Source organism: Homalodisca vitripennis, chromosome 2, assembly GCF_021130785.1.
Source record: "Homalodisca vitripennis isolate AUS2020 chromosome 2, UT_GWSS_2.1, whole genome shotgun sequence".
Classification (NCBI taxonomy): Eukaryota; Metazoa; Arthropoda; class Insecta; order Hemiptera; family Cicadellidae; genus Homalodisca; species Homalodisca vitripennis.
In genome coordinates this window covers 176,986,806-177,011,661 of record NC_060208.1, presented here as the reverse complement: position 1 = coordinate 177,011,661, position 24,856 = coordinate 176,986,806, and the positions used below count along the sequence as shown (strand labels likewise).

The 24,856-nt window shown below is 32.2% G+C and overlaps 1 protein-coding gene across 2 annotated transcripts in view; it reads right to left on the bottom strand.

The window, feature by feature from the left end:
- Positions 1-24,856, bottom strand: part of LOC124355084 (regulator of G-protein signaling 20) — a 403,888-nt gene that overhangs the window by 196,097 nt on the left and 182,935 nt on the right. The window lies entirely within an intron of this gene.

Sequence of the window (24,856 nt, the reverse complement as noted above, 5' to 3'; positions counted from 1 at the left end):
TTACCGGGCAGGAAGAGGAACTTTCACGTGGTGGTGGGGAGGAGTGCCGTGCAGAGAAGTGGCACTGCCGACCCGCAGCCGACAACTTGAGTTGTCAATACACTCACTTGACACTACAGCCGACATCTGCAACAATACAAGCAACTTAAATAAGCTTTACTGGGCAGGAACAGGAACTTTCACGTGGTGGTGCGGAGGAGTACCGTGCAGAGAAGTGGCACAGGCGACCCGCAGCCGACAACTTGAGTTGTCAATACACTCACTTGACACTACAGCCGACATCTGCAACAACACAAGACACTTAGATAAACTTCACATCACAATAGATAGCTCAGTATACAGGGAACTTCGTAGTTTCAATTAGTTTATATCTAACAATGTAGTCCACGAATGTTATGATGTTCAATAATGAATCTCTATATTATTATCTCATTCTTAATAAATGTTAAATATTCTTTCTCGTAAATTATTCTTGGGGAATTTCTAGGAAACTATATTTTAAGGAATAATATATAAATCTAAATACAATAATATTTCTCATTACACTCATTTGAATTTTTTCGAGACATTTAACCATTTTCCCATTATGAAACTAGTCCTATACTAGATAATTCACGATAGGCAGCGAGCTCGTAAGTATGAGTATACGTACCTACTTAGGCAACAGTCCTCCGATACGTAAAGTTAATTTTAATACAATATATAATGTTGTAACGAAAATGTACTCCAACACAAAATAATGATATATTTCTATCATAAGAAATACAATAAATAAACGTGTATTGTCAGCGATTGCTTACGGGATTGTTCTACAATAACACATTCGAATTTGGTAAATTGATCCTCAATATTTATCTCATCAACGTATACCTCTTTTTTACTACATAACATATAAAATAGTATTTCCAATCTACGTATTGTTTTTCAGTTTTACTTTCTATAGAATCTTTAAGAAAAATCTTGTGCATTGTTTTATTACGCATAATAAGTTTTACTCTAAATAAATTTGAAAATTCCATGGTGATTCTGCAATGTGCCAGGTAGGAATACACAGAAAGGCGCCGAGAAAGTAGAATGACTTAATGACGAGATTATTGTAGAACCGAACGATGTCATTATACATAACTTATAATATCATATCAGTGTACATTTAAAAAACTTTTAGTCAAAACTGTAGTATAATCGGGTTTTTTTTCAATTTTATCTCATATTTTTAATCTAAGTTTGTGAAATTGTTTCTTTCCTGAAAAATTAAAACTAAGCGTAGTTGTACCAATTTACAAAACACAGTCATCGTTAAAAATTAATAATCTACGAACAATCCACCTTCTATAAGTTTTTTTCTTTTCAGAAATGTTATCTAAATTATAAAAATTGTCTTGATACATATGTAGGTTGAATACATTTTATGAGTCAAAATCAATTTCGATTTATGACAGGGAAATCTACTGAAGATACATTACTCCAAGTTACAAACATGCTATATTCCTATTTTAATAATGGAAACAAAATATCCGGTTTTTTACAAGCTTCCAGAAGTCTTTTTATTTAGGGAACAATACAATTCCTTGAGCACATTGGAAACTATCGGTGTTAGAGGAAAACAGTAAGTAAGTTTTTGAGTTTCCCTTTTTCGGTCACAGTGGGAGTACCATAGGGCTTAGTAATGGCTACAGCACTATTTTTAATTTTAATTAATGACTTGCTACAATAAAAATTATCTAGAATCTCAAAAGCATTTGTTAACAACATTACCTTATTTCATTCATGAAAAACATTCACCATCTCTGGACACACATTTCACAAAACTTAAATATTTTTAAAAGCTGGTGTGTTGAGCACAGAAGAAATATTAAGGCAAAATATGAATTTTTATTGCACAGGTTTGAAAACGAGTTAAAATTGCACACCTGTGACACGGAGGAAACTGTGGCAGACCTATACTTAAAAAAGAAAGCCAATATCAATATCTTGGCATTATTCTAAGATGATAAATTTAAATAGGGAAATACATCACAGTTCTTGGAAACAAATTAAAAATTGTCCTAAGAACGTTTTATTTTATGAAGGAGTCTATAAAAACATAGACAAGAAAGTTCCTTTCCATTGTTTTAAATATTAAATTATTTGCCAATACAACACCACATCATTTTTAAAGATTTAAGAATATTTGATTTTAGAAACGGAAATATGGGAAGAAATAGCCTGGAAGAAAGTAAATAATAGGCTGCTAAGTCATATTACATTTCGCACACATAAAGTTAAAATCATTATTTACTAAGATAATCTTTTGATTATGTTAAACTTAGTTACTTTAACTAATTGGCTTTTGGAAAAAAACAGTATTTATTTTAAGTTATTTTAAATGGAAGTACACTTTTATTTTAAATGTAAGTGTTGAGTTTTTACATAGTGCAATAAAATATATTTATAATAAGCACTTTAAATAGTAAGCTGAAAGGCTATAGTTTAATAATAGTATTAGCTATAACTATACTCGTAAGATAAATACTTAATCTGTTAAAGGAAGAAAGAGAAGACATTGCTTAATTTTACTAGTTTTATTTGGATATATTTTTTTAATTTTAATGTGAAAGATAAAATACCTCAGGAGGACACAGACAGCAAGTGGTATTACATTAAGATAAGGACTGGACTCAATTAACAATGTGTGATTAACTAATTGCACTGCGACTACTGCACATGTAAATACGTAGCAGAGTACGCTCCGAATAGTTTTCCATTTGTTATTGTGTTTTTGAATGCAGAGCACGCTATGTGGAATGCAGAGCAGAGCACGCTATGTGGAATGCAGAGCACGCTATGTGGAATGCATAGCACGCTATGTGGAATGTAGAGCACGCTATGTGGAATGCAGAGCACGCTATGTGGAATGCAGAGGCACGCTATGTGGAATGCAGAGCACGCTATGTGGAATGCAGAGGCACGCTATGTGGAATGCATAGCACGCTATGTGGAATGCAGAGCACGCTATGTGGAATGCAGAGCACGCTATGTGGAATGCAGAGCACGCTATGTGGAATGCAGAGCACGCTATGTGGAATGCAGAGCACGCTATGTGGAATGCAGAGCACGCTATGTGGAATGCAGAGCACGCTATGTGGAATGCAGAGCACGCTATGTGGAATGCAGAGCACGCTATGTGGAATGCAGAGCACGCTATGTGGAATGCAGAGCACGCTATGTGGAATGCAGAGCACGCTATGTGGAATGCAGAGCACGCTATGTGGAATGCAGAGCACGCTATGTGGAATGCAGAGCACGCTATGTGGAATGCAGAGCACGCTATGTGGAATGCAGAGCACGCTATGTGGAATGCAGAGCACGCTATGTGGAATGCAGAGCACGCTATGTGGAATGCAGAGCACGCTATGTGGAATGCAGAGCACGCTATGTGGAATGCAGAGCACGCTATGTGGAATGCAGAGCACGCTATGTGGAATGCAGAGCACGCTATGTGGAATGCATAGCACGCTATGTGGAATGCATAGCACGCTATGTGGAATGCATAGCACGCTATGTGGAATGCAGAGCACGCTATGTGGAATGCAGAGCACGCTATGTGGAATGCAGAGCACGCTATGTGGAATGCAGAGCACGCTATGTGGAATGCAGAGCACGCTATGTGGAATGCAGAGCACGCTATGTGGAATGCAGAGCACGCTATGTGGAATGCAGAGCACGCTATGTGGAATGCAGAGCACGCTATGTGGAATGCAGAGCACGCTATGTGGAATGCAGAGCACGCTATGTGGAATGCATACCATTATCTTGTTCTAGATATAATCTTATAAGGATAATACTCCCAAGTTTCCGTGTATTTATTAATAATAAAATGCCTCTTTGTTAAAATAATCTCTCCATTAGCATTTATTTCACATAACCAACAAAGCATAAAGGCACATTATTCAAAAGGGTGCTATATGGTCTTACAATTTTCGTTTTTTCCAAATTTCCTGTTTTAAACTACGACAAAATTATGTTATTAGTTTTTATTAATTGTTATAAAATAAATATTTATTCACTCACTCTTTTTACCGTCACTTATTTCAAGTAAGTGCGTATCTACATTTTATTATTTGTATTGGTCAACAATTTCAAGTCCTTCAAGAGCAATATATGAATTAGGAACTTATTGCTTAAATAAAAAGATCGATTCGTTGAAATTTTTTTTGCATAGAAAAAATAAATGGTTTTTAATTATGTGGAAGAAAAACCTATGTTAAATTCAGAGCTAAAAATAATCGACCTGTGTTGAACTATCTAAAAGTACTTTGAGAATTATTAAAGATTTATTAAACTTTTAAATTCAAGAATGTTAATATACGTATATGAGTCTGAATTCAAAACTCCTCCTTGATTGGACTAAACAGATTGTCAAGAATGATATGTACCCGCTTTTCTATTTAATTATAATTCAGTGTGTCGTAAGTTAAAATTGGGAATTCTAAAAGTCGACTTTTCCTTCAGAGTAGCCTCTGTTTTATGAAAATAAAATAAACTAACCAAGACATGCATATTCCCTAAAGATTTATTTATAAAAGAGGATGTTCGTGTATATGACATTGATAGACTCAGAAATTATTTGACCGATCATTATAAAAATTTGTACGTATTTTTTTAACGGGGAAGATTTATACGATATGCTCATTTATATAACTCGCCACCAGGCGGCACTGCAAAAGATGACGTTTTCAAGTTATCAACTACAATTACGAGATATTTACGTATATAAAGGGGCAAACACTATTTGAACACAATAAGTTATGATGAGTCTTTAAAATAAATTTCTGATTCAACTTAAAGCTTGAGTCTTAGACCACTTTATAACAAATTACATGTACGTGTAACATGCGTCTTTTTATTTTTTGTTGTTCATAAAACACCTCAGCCTACAAAACATTTTCATAATTCAATTTATAAATAAGAACAGTAATGACCACCATGAAGTAATTTTCATTATCTCAGTATTTTATTGAGAAAAGGGATTCAGCAATGGAACAAAAAATACTAACATTGAAGTAAATTAAAATTAAGATAAAAATGAAATTTTTAACATATTTTCTTTATTCGTAGCAAAACCTACGAAATTGAGTGCGAAACCGCGGGCAACTGCTAGTTTTGTATAATAGTACAAATATTACTATTACTTTAATAATTGTACAATTATTAAATTTAAGATAATTGAAAATCAGTAATAATTTATACAACCCAGTCTAATGATGTTATGAATGGTTGAAATCTTTATTCCAGTGAGAGCAAATTCGGAGAAATAGAGAACGTGCCATACTCTCTCGATAAACTTTCTTTGCCAACTTTCGAGATATCCACCAGGATTAAAGTTTCATTCCAGTTTCCCGATTTTCTACTGAAACTAGACCTAGTTATTAACAGTTATATAAATTCCTTGAATTCACGTTACCTTTTATCCTTCAATATTATTGTACTAAATAATCGATTTTAAATTTGTTTGTTGTCTTTTATTTATTTTTGCTACATCTTATTGAACTTAATCACTAATCTACAGCTTGGAAACTCAGGATACATAGTACATTTCTTTACATAGGACATTTCTTTCTTCATCATCACACTTTATAATAGGATAATAAAGGGTTTCACACTCCAAATTAGATCGTTTACCAAAGAATTCCATTAAGTAACATGAGGTTTGGTAAAACCTCTGTTTGTAACATATAACGTTAGGAGTGTGAAAGATGAATCGATTTTAAAACCTACAATATATTTTGAGTGGTTTTACAAGGACTTTGTCCAGTTGTTAAGCAGGCGGGCAAACATAATTTCGGATTAATCGCAACTAATTCAAGTCCACGTTTTTAAGAGAAAATGTATGGGCTCATACGATTTTGTCTTGCAAGGTTTTGAAGATTATGAGTTTCTAAATGTTAGAAAGTGTTACGATTATAGTGAAATCCCAACATGGACAGTTATTTTCCCATTAGTATTGTATAAATTACACATATAAACTAATAATACATCATAAGTTTGATATTTAGTGATGATAACCACATGTGAAATCTACTTTTCTTCCGACTGATCCAGAAGAGATATTAAAATTTAATTACTTTTTTATAGCAGTACTATCAGTTACCTGCGTCATCGCACGCAGTTTTTTGTAGTCTTTGCACGTGTGTGAGTACTTTTGGTTCAATTGAATTATATTGCCTTGTTTCCACGATCCAAAAATCTGTAAGAATACTGTGTATTTGAGGCCGTTGCAATTTACCCCAGTCTCTGGAAGGAGCCTACTTCTGGCAAAAGCGAACGGAAAAGGGTTTTAACAGTTTTTAAATTTAGAGTAAATGGGAAAGTAACTTTGACTTTGGTTGTATACAATACTTAATATTTGTTAAGAATAAACAGTTAAAATTATATTATTATCAAACCTTTCAATTTTCTAATCTAGATATTTCTTACTCTGTGCTTAACAGCGCGGTTGCAGAAAAAGTTCACATAAGAAATGTGATTACTATCAATCTAACTTTCATAAATGTCAACAAATTGAAACTATTAATTAAATTAAGTGTGCTGTCATAAAGCAATGGTATACAAAACAGTTGATTAAATTTAACAGGAACTTTCAATTAATGTTCCACAACTTTAGATACCAAGATGGGATTGTTCACTGCTTTAAAGAACGGTGGCTGTAGCCCGGAGTGTTTCTAAATTTTTGGTAATATTCATACCAAGGACACTAAGAACGTACATGTACATTTTCAGTCGAACACAAAGTCCAAAAATTCAACTATTCAGTCCAAAAAAAATCGGTGGAATAGTTTATGCGTGAAAACAAAATAAACAAATAGTCACTTTCGCATTTTTAATATTATTAGGGTGTACGGTATAACGCGTAATTTTGAATAGGTGGGTTTGAACCTTGTTCTGAAAGGAATATGGAAGTTTTCTTTTTTAGGAAGTTTTCTTTTTTCTATTGACACCGGCGTACGCAGCCGGTTTCAAAACTAATGTCTGTGTTCTGTTCACACCGGAGCTCATATTAATGGATCTGTAAAGAATTGTCACATGGGCAATTAGCAAACGAGAATTATTAAACATTTGTCTTGCAGAAATATTTTAGTTCACATTTGTAGTTTAGTTCAATAACTGTTCTTTGTATTCTAATGTTTTAAATACATATTTGTTGTAATAGTATAGACTAACAAGACTGAAAACAAGATTAGACTCTCAAAAACCGGAAGGAAGATATAAACTGAAGTTGTTTCAATATTGCAAACCTTTCCTGAATAATGCAACGTTCTCTCCACCTTGAAACAGTTTACTTACAAAGTAAAATAGCTGGACTAACCGAATACGAAATTATTAACCAAAATTGAATGTTTGTACATACTTTGTTAATTCTAACATGATTGTACTATTAGAGTTATATAATACATATTTAATGTTTACAATACATATATTAAATAGTGAAAATAAAATTCCTTTATTTGAGAATTTATATGAATAATTAAATAGTTTTTAAATAAATGCTCAGATAAATAAAATAATATTCAGACAGTAAATTCTTATATAATAAACTAAAGATATATCAATCAATATATTTCCATAATCCTACTGAATATAAAAACTCCTTCACATTGCATAACTGATATACCTTTACTTTTTAAACACTTATTAACTTTCTATAAACTTCGGTGAGGTTAATTAGTGAACTTATAAACATTATGAGAAACTGTAAAATGGATAGTACTTGTACCGGATATTTTAGATGAAAATAATTAAATATATACTACTTATCTTCATTACAGGCACTTATGTACATCCTACGGTGTACTCAGTGAATACTATTAGTGAATATTGTGTCATTAATATTAACGTAACTTTTGATATAACTAGTCAAAATAAGGTGTAAATGTAATGAAAAATTACTATAAAATTACTATAAAAAAAAAGACTACGAATAAATCTTACCCAGAATATTCTTAATTATGTGGATTATTCTTTCAACAAGAAGGCAGGGTAGAAGGGTTTGATTAGGGTCGAGTCCTTTTGCCCTTAGCGTGACTTGAATTCCAAAATGATTAGCTTCCACCCTTTAGGGTATACTCAGTATTAAATGATAAACTTTTCGTGTGTTTCTATGCAAATTCTTAGCTTATTCGCAATGAAATAAATACTGGAAGGAAACAAATTTGTTTTGATAATGACGAATGTATTTTATACAATTTTCAGACGAGTTTGATACAGCAATCTACTAACAAATATTTTTATTTTTTTGTTTTTATATGTTAGTCATTATTGTAAAATTGCAACATTTATTACATTCTTGAAATATTTTTAGTTAGAAATTTAATAATTTCAACACGAGAACATCATATAGTAAATTCAACTTTTGTTATATCTTAAAGTACAATCCAGTGCCATTTATTTCCATTCTCAGGGCGAATTCGGAACCGGTTTCGTGTTTTATCCATTTTATTTGAAAGTAAAATTGGTTATACATAAAATAAATTTTTCTGATATTATCACAGTTTCTCAGCTCATACTAAATAAACTTGTTTGTGCTTGGTAGGCCAACTCCAAGTATGTTATCGTCTAAGACTACCATAATTTTAAGAATAGTCTTTAGATTACTCAAGTGTCATAGTGTAAAATAAAATATTTCACAAATTAATTTTTTAGCTATAAAATGGTTTTATATATATATATATATATATATATATATATATATATATATATATATATATATATATATATATTATATATGTATATATTATATATATTATATATTATATTATATATAATATATATTATATATATATATATATATATATATATATATATATAAAGTTTTTAACCTCTAAATTTTAGAGGTTAATGTACACTGATGAAGGTTAAAAACCGAAACACGTGTATGTAATAAAAAGTTCTTTAAAAGGGTTTTAGTTACTTTCTTTACATTAATACATATAGATAACCCTATAAGTGGAGTTAATAACATAACATATATATATATATATATATATTCAACAAAAACATAAACATTAACAAAAAACTGTAATAACAAAGTTAACTTTCATAGATTTTTTAATAACATTTATTTGTTACACATCATAGTAAATTTTGTAGTGCTTCAATATTAATATGTATGTATATACAGGGTGTCAATTAAGTCTGGAACCTCTTTTTTAATTTTTGAACCATAATAGAAAGAAATACCAAAGTTCACACGTGCTTACTGGTGATAGTAACGCACACATCTGCCCAATTACCGACCGGATAATCCTTTGGGGGACGGTCCACAAGGAGTCAGACAAAATTCTTAAATAGCAGCATAGGTCAAGTTTGGTATCAAATTAAAGGTCTTACTTAGCAGAGTACAATGCCGCAAACCGGACTTCAAAAGGTGGATTCATTCAGTAGTTATAGCTATTTGAATTTTAAAACAATTGAACAATGTAAATTATTAAGTATTACAAGTAAACACCAATTTTTAAGTACCTGTGATCAAAGTAAGTGTTCAAAATGTTCCCCTCCCATCATCTGACAATGTAGTAATCGAAGCCAGGAATCAATAATTATTACAATAACACAACTACTGTTAGAATGTGAAAGTGGCAGATTGAGTCATACACCGCATCCACAGAAACTTTACGTTTGGGCAGGTATTATAGGAAATCAAATTATGGGCCCATTATTTATCAATGGTAATTTAAATGGTGACTCGTATCTAGCAATGCTCCAAAATGAAATAATTCCTGCACTACATTCCTGCTGCTCTTGGTCGACAATTTCAAATAATTTATTTCCAACAAGATGGTGCGCCACCACACTTTGCTCTCCTTGTTAGAGAATACTCGGATACAATATTCCTTCACAGATGGATTGGAAGACGTGGTGCAGTAGAGTGGCCTGCTCGTTCCCCTGTTTTATCTCCGCTGGATTTTTTTTGGGGGGGGGATACCTCAAAGATAAAGTTTATCGTACTAAGCCTCGAGATTTGGCGCACCTAAGAAATCTCATAGTCCAAGAAGCTCAAGATATTCCTCGTGTCTACCTTCAAAATGCAGTGGATGGCTTTTACAACCGCCTAGGACATTGCCAGACGATGGTAAGGGAACACTTTGAACACTTACTTTGATCACAGGTACTTAAAACTTGGTGTTTACTTGTAATACTTAATAATTTACATTGTTCAATTGTTTTAAAATTCAAATAGCTATAACTACTGAATGAATCCACTTTTTTGAAGTCCGGTTTGCAGCATTGTACTCTGCTAAGTAAGACCTTTAATTTGATACCAAACTTGACCTATGCTGCTATTTAAGAATTTTGTCTGACTCCTTGTGGACCGTCCCCCAAAGGGAATATCGGGTCGGTAATTGGGCAGATATGTGCGGTACTATCACCAGTAAGCACGTGTGAACTTTGGTATTTTTTTATATTGTGGTTTAAAAATAAAAAAAGAGGTTCCAGACTTAATTGACACCTGTATATATATATATATATATATATATATATATATATATATATGTATATATATGTATATATATATGTATATATATATATATATGTATATATATATATATATATATGTATATTAACAGTATGATATTTTGTCAAAAACTTTTATCAAAACTGTTAAATATAGACATATTTATCATAATTCTTTGTTATTTATTGTACAGTACGTTGTTACGGAGTTTTCATACATAGAAAATTGTAAAATAAATTACCAATAGAACTTGTTACTGAATATTTTGTATCCCTTCTTTGATAACCACATTAATTATAATACAACCTAGTCATTTGTTTAGTGTATGTGAACCCCTTCACAGAGCAGAATTCGATTTGGGAACCTCAGGAATAGTTGCAGTAGAAAATTGTAGTATCGAGTAATCGTATTTATGAACTGTTAAAAACGTATCTCGCATCCTAGGTTTAACTCTGACCATAGAGCAGGTTACATAAAAATTTTAGACTTTTTTGTATAAGTATTTTTTAGATGCCACCACAGTCCGAGACGAGTGAACTGTAACTATCGGTAAACAGAAATAGCAAGTAAAGGTAGACGAGAGTCTATTGTTCCTGCCCTGACCATTTCCTACGGAGAATAGTTTGTATCTTTGGGCGGTATTCGCCGCTGCAATATTCAGCCCTTGGAACGTTACTTTTCCTACCACAGTTCGTGAACTGGCTGAGCCACAGAACAATAGAACAGATTCCAGCGACGGCATCACCAAAGTATTTCGCTCTTGTGATCAGTCAAATCTCACAGGTAGAACGATGGTTTTGTCATAGTGGTCTCTGATTGGTTAAGCAACACCCACCCACGTCATCACTTCGCCCTGTTCTACTATCTTATTTTATTGGCAGTTTTCATCCATGAGAGTTTCCATCCATATGCACTAGGAGTTCGAATATTTCAAGAATTTAAGTGGGTGATGTTTCAACACGGTGTGAATTGGAAAGTTATAACACAATCGCCACATGGCCGCGAAATCGAAAAAATTAAATAAAATATTTAGGTTTACCATACGGTTTTGTATTAAAATATTTACCACGAAGGCGACGTGAAGTTACTAGAAATTAATGGATTACTCACGCATGCGCAGTAAATAAAATGTTGGTTGATAGCTCCCAACAAATACAACTTATTTTACCAATTTAAATAAAGTAGTTAATTTAAAATCATTTGGGTCAACGGATAGTTAAATTATAATATTTAAACTTCTCAACAGTTTTGTTGAATAAACGTATTAAATAATTTTCCATATTATCTTTACATACTGTATGAAAGGCATATCCCTCACTAACTCAAAAACTCATCACTAATTCTGACCTCTCCCCACATCCCAGAAGGTTGAATTTTTGCAAACACATTGGCTAAAAACTAAAACATTATTATGAAGATAAAACTACCTTCAAAGAGGATGAAATTGGGTAGCCACCTCAGTAGAATTAAATTTTTTATTTTGAACCATCCGATGTCCTACAACGATGAAATTTGATACGTATATGAATATAAAATTCCTTATGCTCTCAACAGACAAATAAAGATTTTTTTAATCAAATCAATCAGCAATAAGGGTTCAAATAGGGTTGCGATTTCTATGAGAACTTTATAATTTATATTAAACTTATTGATATTAAACCGGTATTCTAGAAATATGAAGTTTCACACAAACGTGGCTAAATACTTAAATAATAAAACAAATTCATTTTCATTCATATTTACTACCCAAAGGTTTTAATGGTGTTGCAGGCTCTAGAAAAACTATTTCTCAAATACCCGTTGTCTTAGATATGTGAAATTTGACACACGTGTCTTATGTTCTAAACAGACTACCGGCATCGGTAAATATTTTAGACCGCAAGTAGATTACTATGTACGTAATTAGACGCCTTTTTACCGATAAAGACAGATCGGTTTTACGTGTGATGTTTTTGATCGAGGACGCAATCCATATAAACGCTACTGTTGCTCCGAAAATATCTTTACCACCAATTAGACCACAATTAGATTGCAATAGCCGGAAGTTGACTTTTTTGACCGAAGCAGACTTTTATGTCTTCGGATCGACAAATGTACCGTGGCAACAATGCTAACTATACTATGATGTGTGAGATGTAATCGATAAAATCAAGAATTCTTCTTGATGCGCTATTTTTAAAATTAGAGGCACTTTTGTTTGGAATTTGGAATCTTTTAACAATGGACACTAACAAAAATATATCTTTAAAATGTGCACTTCGGATTCAATATTACTATAGGGCTCAGTCAAATTACATAATAACTACGTTTTCACTAATATTAATTCAGAATTATTATACATTTGAATATTTTAAGTGTTACTGAAATCATTGATGCTATTCTGTCAAATATCATGGAATGTTGCAGAGAAATTAGATTTATTTCGCTAGTGCCCATATAACCTCTTTCGCTCTCTGACTGCAAATCTCGAAACATTGCTCTTTAAACGTAAGGTCCAATTATTCTGGAATGATCAGGAGAACGGAATATCTTCCAGTACCATTACTTATTGCAGAAGTGTTTATTATACCATTTAAAAAGGATATTCCTATGGAGAACCTTTTATAGAATATGAAGTTATATGCAAAACGGCAGGTTAATTCTTTAAAAATTTGTAAAATACTAATTAATTTTACTAATATCTACATAAGAGGAGTAAAAGTTGTTTAAAAAATAATGATATTCTCTAGTGACTTCCCACGTTTCTCAGAAATACTTAAGATACAATTTTAAAACGCTTGGCCTTAGTCACCTTTACAGCAGATTGCCCCAGAGGATAAAAAATCAAATGTTACATTTAACAGAAAATGCTATGTTTTCCATCTACATGTTTTAATAAAAAACACATGTATTTTTAAAACTGTTGGGCTACAGCACTTAAAATCAGTACACCTAATGGTCTTCTTCAGTATAATTATAATGTATAACAACATTAATAATTGATGTAGTATTTAGTGTCCGCTACGCTTTTAGGGGGACGGTCCGCAAAGAATCAGTGGAGAAGTTTTAATAGTAGCATAGGTCTAATAACATAACAAATTATCATCTCTTAGACGAACATGACTTGACTTATGTTAACTCATGAATAAAAAAATGTAAATACATTGTGTTTTAATTATAAATACTTTAATTAATTGTTTGAAAATGTATTCTGCTGTACTTGCTCTTTAAAAATAATATTAAAATATGTAAAACTAAACTGCTACTGTACTTACATCGTTCTCAAACTTCAATAGGCTGCTACTTCGGTTGTTTTGTGAGCTATTACACAATAATACGAGTGGTATCGGTTTATTAGTAGTATTTTTCAATAATTATTATTATTTTCTCGAATCTAAATTTATTACGAACACTTTTTTTATTAATCATTTGAACATCCATGATTTCCTAGAGCTAATCTGCATTTTATGAAAGCACAAAACCTATTTTTATTGAAATCGATAGAAAAAGGTCCACTAAGAAAAGTGATTCATCAGTATTTTTTGGAGGTGGAAATGGGAGGGTCTTATAAGGGACATATTAATTTTCCTAGCTAGACTTTGAAACCAACACTTGACTCGTAAATAAATTATATAATAGTGTCAAGTAACTATATGCAGACTCTTAAGCTGGCGACTGTCCGTCTCTTTATCTAGTTGTAAAATTAGTACAAGTACAATCTGAGAAAAAACGTTTGCTTTTTATTTTCACACTCTCTTATTTCCACCATCATTCAGAATTGTGTTTATATAACGCCAATGTTGAAATGCAATCAACATTTTGTATAAAATTTCTAGTACTGGAGCTATGATGCCATTCAGCTACATTGACTGTCAGCAAGATTGACTACCAACGATGACAGTCACCAAGGTTGACTATCAAATAGGTATTGATTGCTTGACAAAGAGGACACAAAAGACTTAATGTCTTGAGGGTCTCTTGGGCTAGAGTTGCCTCAAGAGTTCCGTGACATCGCTTCCTCCCCACCCCCTCCCACTACCATCACACTGAAACCAATCAGAACACTTCCAGAACAGCATCCACTTACCCTTATCTAGGTCATTTTGTGAAAATTATTCAATTTTCTTAACCCGATCCCATCTCCCACATTTAGTTTACAACTCTATATTTTCTCTTTTTTTGCATCTTATTATATCGTTTCATTAACGAATTACGATTGTATGTTTTAAAAAATACACTATCACAATCGTGAATCTTCGATATGTTTTCTCGTTCGCTACATAAAATAAACCTAACAGTTGGCTGTACTGGTAGCAATTTTGTTTTAATTTGGCTAATTATTTGTATAATTAATATAATCTGGTAAGAAGTGGTGAAACTTTTGCGAGGAAACCTTTTATACATTTCCAATCATGAATTACCTACTTTAATTATTAGCAGTTAAGAAGATTTCATTACGATTATTAAATAAAAAGTATTTGTATAATCATTAAAAATCAAATGACTTGCTTATTTGAAAAATGGAGTGACGTTTTATTATTACAATGTTATATTAAGACGTTGTATTTGGTTATAACACTCCAAATGGAAAATATAATTTTCAAAGTCAAAGTTGTTACTATCCATTTAAAACTTTACATCATCCACTACAACCAACACATTTTAAATATATAATTAGAATAAACAAATGTCACATTACATCTTACAATGTGGTTCATATGATTATCAATACACACGTTATCCTATCACATAGCTTGTAATAAAAGCAGAGTATGTCATATTTCAGCACTTATTCGCGATTTCCATAATACGCGAGTTGAAGAGTCAAACCCTGAAGATATTACAGAGCAATTTACCCGAAAATCGAATCCACTAAAATGCGTGGTAAGTTGACGGCACCTTTAACCTTTACACGGCACACTCGCCCACGAGTAGTTGTGGGAAGATACGACCCGCAAACGTTCACTGTCACGGTATTGTTCGCCGCTTGTGTATTTAAACACAATCAGTGACGTGGACACAATGTTCAGATGTTCCTCGCTCATTTTCATTGATTCAGTTTTCAAAATAAACCAGAATCTCGTTCAATCGAATTTCATTGGATAATTCGGTTGATAAGAGATTCGGTCACTAACGAAGAAAACTAAACAGTCATTTGGTTACTATTTATCTATAAAGACGAACTTTTATAAATCAATTTGGTTAACGTATAAATCTGGTAAAACGAAATTCTGTTGATCAGGATTCTGCTAAAAGATAAATACTTCATTGCACTTAGTCCTAAAAGGACTTCAATGTTTGTTTCCGGATCAACAGTATATTCAGGATGGGTGGAGTTAAGGGTGGCCCGCCTTCTGTCGAGATCCCATGAGAAGGGATGGTGGACACTATTAGTCATGTTACTTTGAAAGAAAAGAATGCTAACCATGTTTCAGGGCACGGGGGTAGCACTATCTCATGTCCAGGGTAGCAACAGCCTTTAACACTAACGGAGCTCCACCCACTCTACAGTCATCCTCCACAGTAGACTAGACCTATCGATCCACCCTTCCACCCTAATACCTCACTCAACGTTTACAGTTGGTGATGTGGTGCTTCTGAACCATAGGGTTGCCCAGGCATAAGTGACACATCGGTTGTTTTCTGCACCCAGTGTGACCAGAATATATAAACCAGCCAGGGGTAAAACTTTCGTCGGTACTGTTAGACGCATACCGACATTAAATCTATGTACATAATTATAGGTACAGTCGCTGTAGTCAGTTAACTGGTGCTAAACTAATTATAGGTTTTACAGTCGCTGTAATCAGTTAACAAACTACAGACATACAGACATTAAATCCATGTACTGTAACAGTCGCTGTAATCAGTTAACAAACTACAGACATACAGACATTAAATCCATGTACTGTGGGGTTGTGCTAAACTAATTATAGGGTTTACAGTCGCTGTAATCAGTTAACAAACTACAGACATACAGACATTAAATCCATGTACTGTGGGCTTGTGCTAAACTAATTATAGGTTTTACAGTCGCTGTGATCAGTTAACAAACTACAGAAATACAGACATACAGACATTAAATCCATGTACTGTGGGGTTGTGCTAAACTAATTATAGGTTTTACAGTCGCTGTAATCAGTTAACAAACTACAGACATACAGACATTAAATCCATGTACTGTGGGGTTGTGCTAAACTAATTATAGGTTTTACAGTCGCTGTAATCAGTTAACAAACTACAGACATACAGACATTAAATCCATGTACTGTGGGGTTGTGCTAAACTAATTATAGGTTTTACAGTCGCTGTAATCAGTTAACAAACTACAGACTTACAGACATTAAATCCATGTACTGTGGGGTTTGTGCTAAACTAATTATAGGTTTTACAGTCGCTGTAATCAGTTAACAAACTACAGACTTACAGACATTAAATCCATGTACTGTGGGGTTGTGCTAAACTAATTATAGGTTTTACAGTCGCTGTAATCAGTTAACAAACTAGATAACTTATCGAGTCATAAGAGTTTTAACGACTCTTATGTGAACAGTTCCGTAGACAGTAGCGAGATATACTTTCTACTGATCTACGACATATCAGCTTTATGGTAACCCGAGATTACCGGATAGGGGTATATTTTTATGAATGGCAGCTTACAACAAGATATGACACGACCGGATACAACCTTATGAGATAGCCAGACCTCTTAATAGCTAGTAAATAAAAATTAGAACAAAATAGTTCATGTTCTACTTCTTTTCCTAGAAAATACATTGAAATCCTTTAAGACATTCCATACAAATAGTTATTCTTAAACTTAATGTCAACTTAATTTGTTAATATTACTAATTTAAAATAACGTAATATTATTAGTTTAACTAGGACTATCTTTATAGACTTCATGTTATAATTTAAAATTATATACTTGCCGTATTTGTATTTAATCGAATGTTGTACTATATACCTAAGGGACTATAGTAACTTGAAATTTGTAAGCAAGAGTTAGTAATTTGTTATATCGTATAGTATTATATTTCTTTAATCCAATGCTGAAATCAGTTTTGATCCAAACTTTCGTATACCACAAATATGGTACTTTTAAATATCCATAATGACCCGTATTACTAAGAAACCTGTGTGTGAATAAAAAAGGAAAGTTGGAGAGAAAATTATTCGAATAAAATAAAATTATAGTAATGTGTAGTTTTCTACAGTAGATTATTGAACAAGGAAGTAGGCTATTATCAACCACACTAAAGAATGACGTAGGCCTTACATGGAAATCCTCTTAAATTTGCCCTCAAGTCTTTTGTTAAAGAGGAACTGTGTTCGACGCTTCTTTAGCAGTTTCCTCACTTTTATACTATACATTGGATTATGTTTTAACAGTCAACGATGGGCTTTGAATCAATACTCAACGATTAAAAAATGTACTACAGTAGAATTTTAAATGAGGATAGCTTGTACACTTTTTTGGGATTGGGCTTTTGGTAATATACATTTTTTGTTAATTAATGAAATCTGAGCTGTAACAATATCTTTAAAAGAGGCCTAAAATAGTACCAGTTTGCAGAGTTACGTAGAGTTAAAAATAGAGCATGTTAGAACTTGTCGTTCTGTTCTAATCCATAGAATATTTTTATCTTCTAGCGGACTTTTTAGTAGTTGAAAAAACGTGAAATTATACCGTACTCTGATACGATCTAATGTTACAACATGACTCTCGAAATTCAGTGGAATCATTTTGCCTGAACTTGTAGAATAAGAAAGACTTTATGGACCTTCTTCCATTTCCACATAAAACTCATATATTTCAGTAATAATGAACTAAAAAGTTGCATTAAAGAAAATTAATTTGAAGTAACGAATTAGTAAATAAATAGACTGATACTTAAATTTGTAAGTAACTACCACATACGACAAGCTATTTTAGATAGGAATTAGTGCTGTAAGAAATTAGTTAGTGTATAAAAAGGTGTTAAATTTAGATTTACTCAGCAATTAAGACTTTTTCAAAAGAAAATCTAGAACATAGCTTCGGTGCCAGTCTATATAGTTTGCTTTAGAATAAGGCTTTTTGAATTTTGAATTATTAAATGGCTGATTCTAATGCTTCATGAGAACTCTTAAGTTGGTTAAATATTGATTAAGAAATCGATTGGAGCAATGCTTTACCATAGAAGACTTTAAAAATCGAGCATAAATCAGTAAACTTAGAATTAACAATTTCAGTTATATATATATATAACTTAAATTGTATATATATAGTTATATATATATAAAACTTAAATTGTTAATTCTAATTTTACTGATTTATGCTCGATTTTTAAAGTCTTCTATGGTAAAGCATTACTCCAATCGATTTCTTAATCAATATTTAAACAACTTAAGAGTTCTCATGAAGCATTAGAATCAGCCATTTAATATTTCAAAATTCAAAAAGCCTTATTATTACAGTTTATATATATATATATATATATATATATATATATATATATATATATATTTGTATTGTTGTAATAAATCAAGCCAGAAGCTTTAAGAGGCACATTTTGCAAGATCAAGATACTATCAACCAAAGTTTACAGTAGGGAATGTGATTGTAATAAAGGAATTAATGAATGAAAATACCTTTATTAAAGAGGCAGAGATAGGGCTATCAACCTCCCTCTACCACTCAACTGAATGTGATTCACTAACTTACCTACTATGAAGGAGACTTAATAAAACTCGTTATGTATGAAATGACTGTAAACAAGCATTACTACTCGAGACTGAGCTACAATTTCAACTGCACTAACTTACCTACTACGCATTACTACTCGAGACTGAGCTACAATTTCTGCATATATCAACCTCCCTCTACCACTCAACTGAATGTGATTCACTAACTTACCTACCTACTATGAAGGAGACTTAATAAAACTCGTTATGTATGAAATGACTGTAAACAAGCATTACTACTCGAGACTGAGCTACAATTTCTGCATATATCAACCTCCCTCTACCACTCAACTGAATGTGATTCACTAACTTACCTACCTACTATGAAGGAGACTTAATAAAACTCGTTATGTATGAAATGACTGTAAACAAGCATTACTACTCGAGACTGAGCTACAATTTCTGCATATATCAACCTCCCTCTACCACTCAACTGAATGTGATTCACTAACTTACCTACTAGCTACTATGAAGGAGACTTAATAAAACTCGTTATGTATGAAATGACTGTAAACAAGCATTACTACTCGAGACTGAGCTACAATTTCTGCATATATCAACCTCCCTCTACCACTCAACTGAATGTGATTCACTAACTTACCTACTATGAAGGAGACTTAATAAAACTCGTTATGTATGAAATGACTGTAAACAAGCATTACTACTCGAGACTGAGCTACAATTTCTGCATATATCAACCTCCCTCTACCACTCAACTGAATGTGATTCACTAACTTACCTACTATGAAGGAGACTTAATAAAACTCGTTATGTATGAAATGACTGTAAACAAGCATTACTACTCGAGACTGAGCTACAATTTCCGCATATTTTAACCATTGAATGCCAAACACAAAATATGTATGTAATTAGTATATAAGCTGACTTGTGTAGTAAATACAAATTTACAAGATGAGACTACAAAATTCTTGCAAAAATAATTAACTTTTTTATTTTTAAAAGTTTATATATATAGTAGTTTGTATATATATATATATATATATAAACATAATTTTATATATATATATATATATAATTATATATAGTGTGACTTAAAAGTATAGATACACTATGTCTAGTTTTTTATGGATAAATATGGATAGATGGAACTCGAGACACCTTTCTAGGAAATAGAAATGAACATTTTAGTCACTGTTATAACTTTGCCCATTTCCCCATGGGAGTTAGGGGTGGCTAAACATTGTGGCTAAAAACAGTGAAATCTAGAGCTTTCTATTTGAACCAGCATATGTGTGTTGAGTGTTTGGGTATGGGTGTGCGCGCGCGCATGTATTTTATTTCGATTAATATTTATTTACACACATAAGTACATAAATCATAGAAAGAGACTGAATATAATATAGAAGCGGACTTCTTTCTGTGTTCATAGCCACACTAAGAAGTTGAAGACTTCTCGTTTCACGAGTAAGGACTCCTAGTGAACACCAGAATAAATAGGCTCTCGTATTACGATTGTGAAATGAGAGATGATGCCACGCTATTACAATAAGTGATTTTGGCTATAGAAATGGGTTAAAGATACTTAGATAAACCTATGCAGAGATTATTTATATGGTATAAAATTATACAAATGTTGGAATTGACTGAACATGAACGAAGACTATCACGCGAGGAGCTAGAAAAACTTCATTTTTGTCTGTTTGTCCGCACGATATCTCGAAAACGAACCGACCTATAAATTTGAATATTTTCATGACGCTTCATTTCTACATACGCAAAACTGATTATGATAATGCAGGACTCCATGGGATTTGGCTGAGCGTCAGTGATATTTTTACATTGGTCTTATAGGTAACAATATTATGGAAACAAGGAAATATCAGGATAAAAAAAATTGTGAGCACATGACGTGCTACCATATGAAATTTTAAATTGTGACATTTTTATTCACAAAGTAAAAGGTAAAAATAGTAATATAAAAAGAAAAATTCAGGTAATAAGATTTGGTTTCATGATTTGTTAACACTACAGCAATAAAGAAAAGTATTTGTGAATTTATCATGTTGCAAGATATATCGTAAGAGATTTCATCTGTAGACCTTAAAACTTTAGTGATGTAACTTCATTTGTACTTAGAAAAGAATGAGTTTTATGATGGTGCATGTCCAACCATGGATTGGATGATCGTCATTGCCTATCACACAGAAGGCTGACAATTTTTGCAGCCAGGCTAATGTAGCAATTTCTTAGCTGTATGACTGTCTGTACGTCAATCTAACTGCAGGACATCTCGATGATGAAAAAGGTATAGATTAGAAACTTTGCACGCAACCTCAACTAAGCTTGTTGCGCGACACGTGGAGTGGCCTTGTTTAACTTAATTCAAACAAACTTTGCAAAGCTCTAAAATTAATTAGCCAGAACATTAAGCGTATTGGTCGAACCAAAAGAAATCTCTTGATCATAAATGATTTAATAGTGAATTGTCGAGTGCCCAAGTATTTTTAATCCAGTGGGAGATTGCAGGGTACATTTCACAATGTGGGGGTGGAAGTGGGAGTAGAGGAAGGGTAGCAGCCCGCCCACCAGCTGTTCTTATTGCATACCGCCACCCGTCTTCTCTCGCAAACTCTACACGGTTGTATAATACTTGGGAACACAGTAAAACAATTAATTGCTTTTACGTAATATTTTAGCTGTACACTTCCTGGAAAATATAGAATGCATCAAATCATCAAAGAGTTTTCTTTCCCACTAAAATTCTCCCTGGTCGTATTTTATCAAGAGCTGTATTTAGAGCATATGATTAAAATTAAAATATCGCTAAGAATATTGTAAAGCATTATAATAATTTGTTGTACAACCTACATTCCTATTACTACCAAACTGCATTGATTTCAATGTTCTTAAAATTTTCATTACATAATAGAGCATGTTTTTCTGTCCATACGTATAACTCGTATGAGATAAAAATTTGTTTATAAGGTCTATAAAATGATTAGTACATATAACTTGATATTTTGTGGTAAAGCAAGAACACTAATTAATTCCTCATCGACCTTAATCTTACAAATATTTGGCCTATAAATAGTTAATTAAAGCAGTACCGTACAATAAACTATAATAAATATTAATTCAACAAATTATTATTTTATTTAACAGTTCCCAAGCTATGAATATAATGAACTAATCAAAATATTTTATAAAAATATATAGGAATAGTGAAATATTGGTAATTTTTAGACGGACCAGTAAACTCTTGTTTTAGAGTTATTAAAGTTTGAAAAGTTTTACAGTCGCCATTTGAAAAAATTACGTGGTACTTTTCTTAAACATTTTGAATTTCATACCTTTATTAAATATAAATATAGCATCCTCCCCCCTCCACAAACGCACACAGCCTACTGTCTGTTTACCTTTAAAAATCAAATGTGTTTGCCAAATGGTGTTGGTCAATAACTCTTACAAATTACATCGGTTTAAACACTTTTAGATCACTTGACAAATGATCTTTCTCTGATATTTCAATCGCTGAAACTGAAGAGAAATAGGAAATTCAATTCCCACCACAGTTTTAGCATGCAAATGAGCGCTAATGTCCAAACTTACGACTACTAACACGTTACTATTAATTCTGTCAAGGATCTATACTTGGACTTTGCCCAACTTTTCTTTGCTCCGTTAATGACTCAACTTTCCAGCACAGGTCATTAGTATTCACTTGTGCACCGATAACTGTCTCACTTGTGCAGTGCCCAATAAGTGATCAGCACCAAGTGATAGCAGGGATGTATCTATTCCGCCTATAAATAGCAATATGAATATAATGTTGACAATTACAAGTTTTCTGTAAAGTTTATTGAAATTTATTTGAATTAATACAGCACATTTTTAAAAACATTATAATTATTTTCCACTGCGATTTTCTATTTTAATATTAATTTTATTACTATTTTGTTTTTACTTTTTTTCTATTTTTTATTATTTTTGTTTGTGTGGGTGCAATTAGCATCAGGAATAAGCAGGTGGAATATGGGATGATTAAATTAAGATATTATTGCTTATTATTGCTTATCTTGTTTTTTTATTGAAGTACACAGAATTGCCACAACAGGTACAGTAATTTTTGAAATAATATAAATGTAAACAGCATACAATCACAGAATCCAATGCCAATTTTAAGTGGCAATTTCACTTAAAGTTTACTCTTTTATCTAGGATGTCTATATGCCTAAATGAATAAAACTGACACTTGTTTCATCTTGAATAGGTTTATTAGATAATAAAGAATTAGGCTGATAAAGTAATTACTAGGATTGTCAATGCTCTCTAAAAAGAGTAAGAAGAGCGAGTCATTGCAAGAGTTGTATTAATGTGGCTTAAGGAACTTTTTGAACTTTTATACTCCCTTTTAAAAAACCCCTTTTTCACCAAGCCTTTACGAACCAAGCCTTATTCATAGCAATACTAAGATAGTTTGATCATATAAATTAACTGAACTGTACGCCGTTCACTTGATCAATATTTTCTTTCTTAAGCTTCTGAAATTTTCAACAATTTGAGACACATTTCATCTTGAATAAAACACTGTTGTAATGCTGTATAACTCTATTTGGGATTCAATAGAATTAAGTCAAAAATGAAAAGTTTTTGTCTATAACCACTTTGTGATATATACATTGCAACATTACTTTCAACTGTAAAACAGTATTATTTCATTATAAAATACTTATTTACATTTTTGCAAGTGTTTGCCAGAAACAGCACGAAGACAAGCAATCACTGTAATTCCCTTGGAAATTTTGGGGTTCCTTAAGTTAGTTATAGTTAAATATGATGCGAGCTGTGCTAAACATTTCTGAAAAGAAAACCTGTTTATCTTGTTTATGTAAAGAAATATGAGTATGCCATTACATGATGATTAAATGCAAGTTTGTTGAGATTAATTAAATTATCAAATCGTAAATTTGTGTTCACTTTGATCGAGAGAGTTATTTTGGTCTTCTCCAAGGAACGAAGTCATAGAATTGTTCTTTTTGTATCACACTCGGATTCTTTACTTTTAAACGATTCTCGTACATATAATATATATATATATATATATCATTATATTAAATCAATCAGTTTTAAACCATCATTAAATGCTCAACACCTATTAACATAGAAGGTCTGTGATAAGCTACATTTTCATTCAATAGAGTACATTGATTGCTGACGGATGAATTCGAGTAAAAACGCGAGCTGAAGGTTAAGAAAGGCTAATCGATCGGAATAACATAATTGTCTTTGCTACAGTTAGTTATTTACCTAGAAATATCGTTACTGCCAGGTCAATCTTCAGGCAGTCAGAGAGTTCAGACGAACTGGAAGAAAGATTGGTGTCGAAACAATGAAGATCACAGTGGAGCGGAAATTGCGAAAGTTCTCCTCGATACTTTTCTGTTATAAAGGCTAGCTATCTCGCTTTATTTATAGATACTTCTTAGTGCCGACCCCATCCCAACAATTGTGAACTGTTTTTAACAATTTTATTACAGTCAAAGTAACGACAGTTTCTATACACCACTTTAAATTCAAACGACTTGATATTACAGGAAATTTGACCTCAAATTTGAAGTAAGAATACTTATGAATATTATGTTGAATCTTTAAAGCATCAACTTTCAATGGATTTTATTACCTTTACATAGTCTTTGT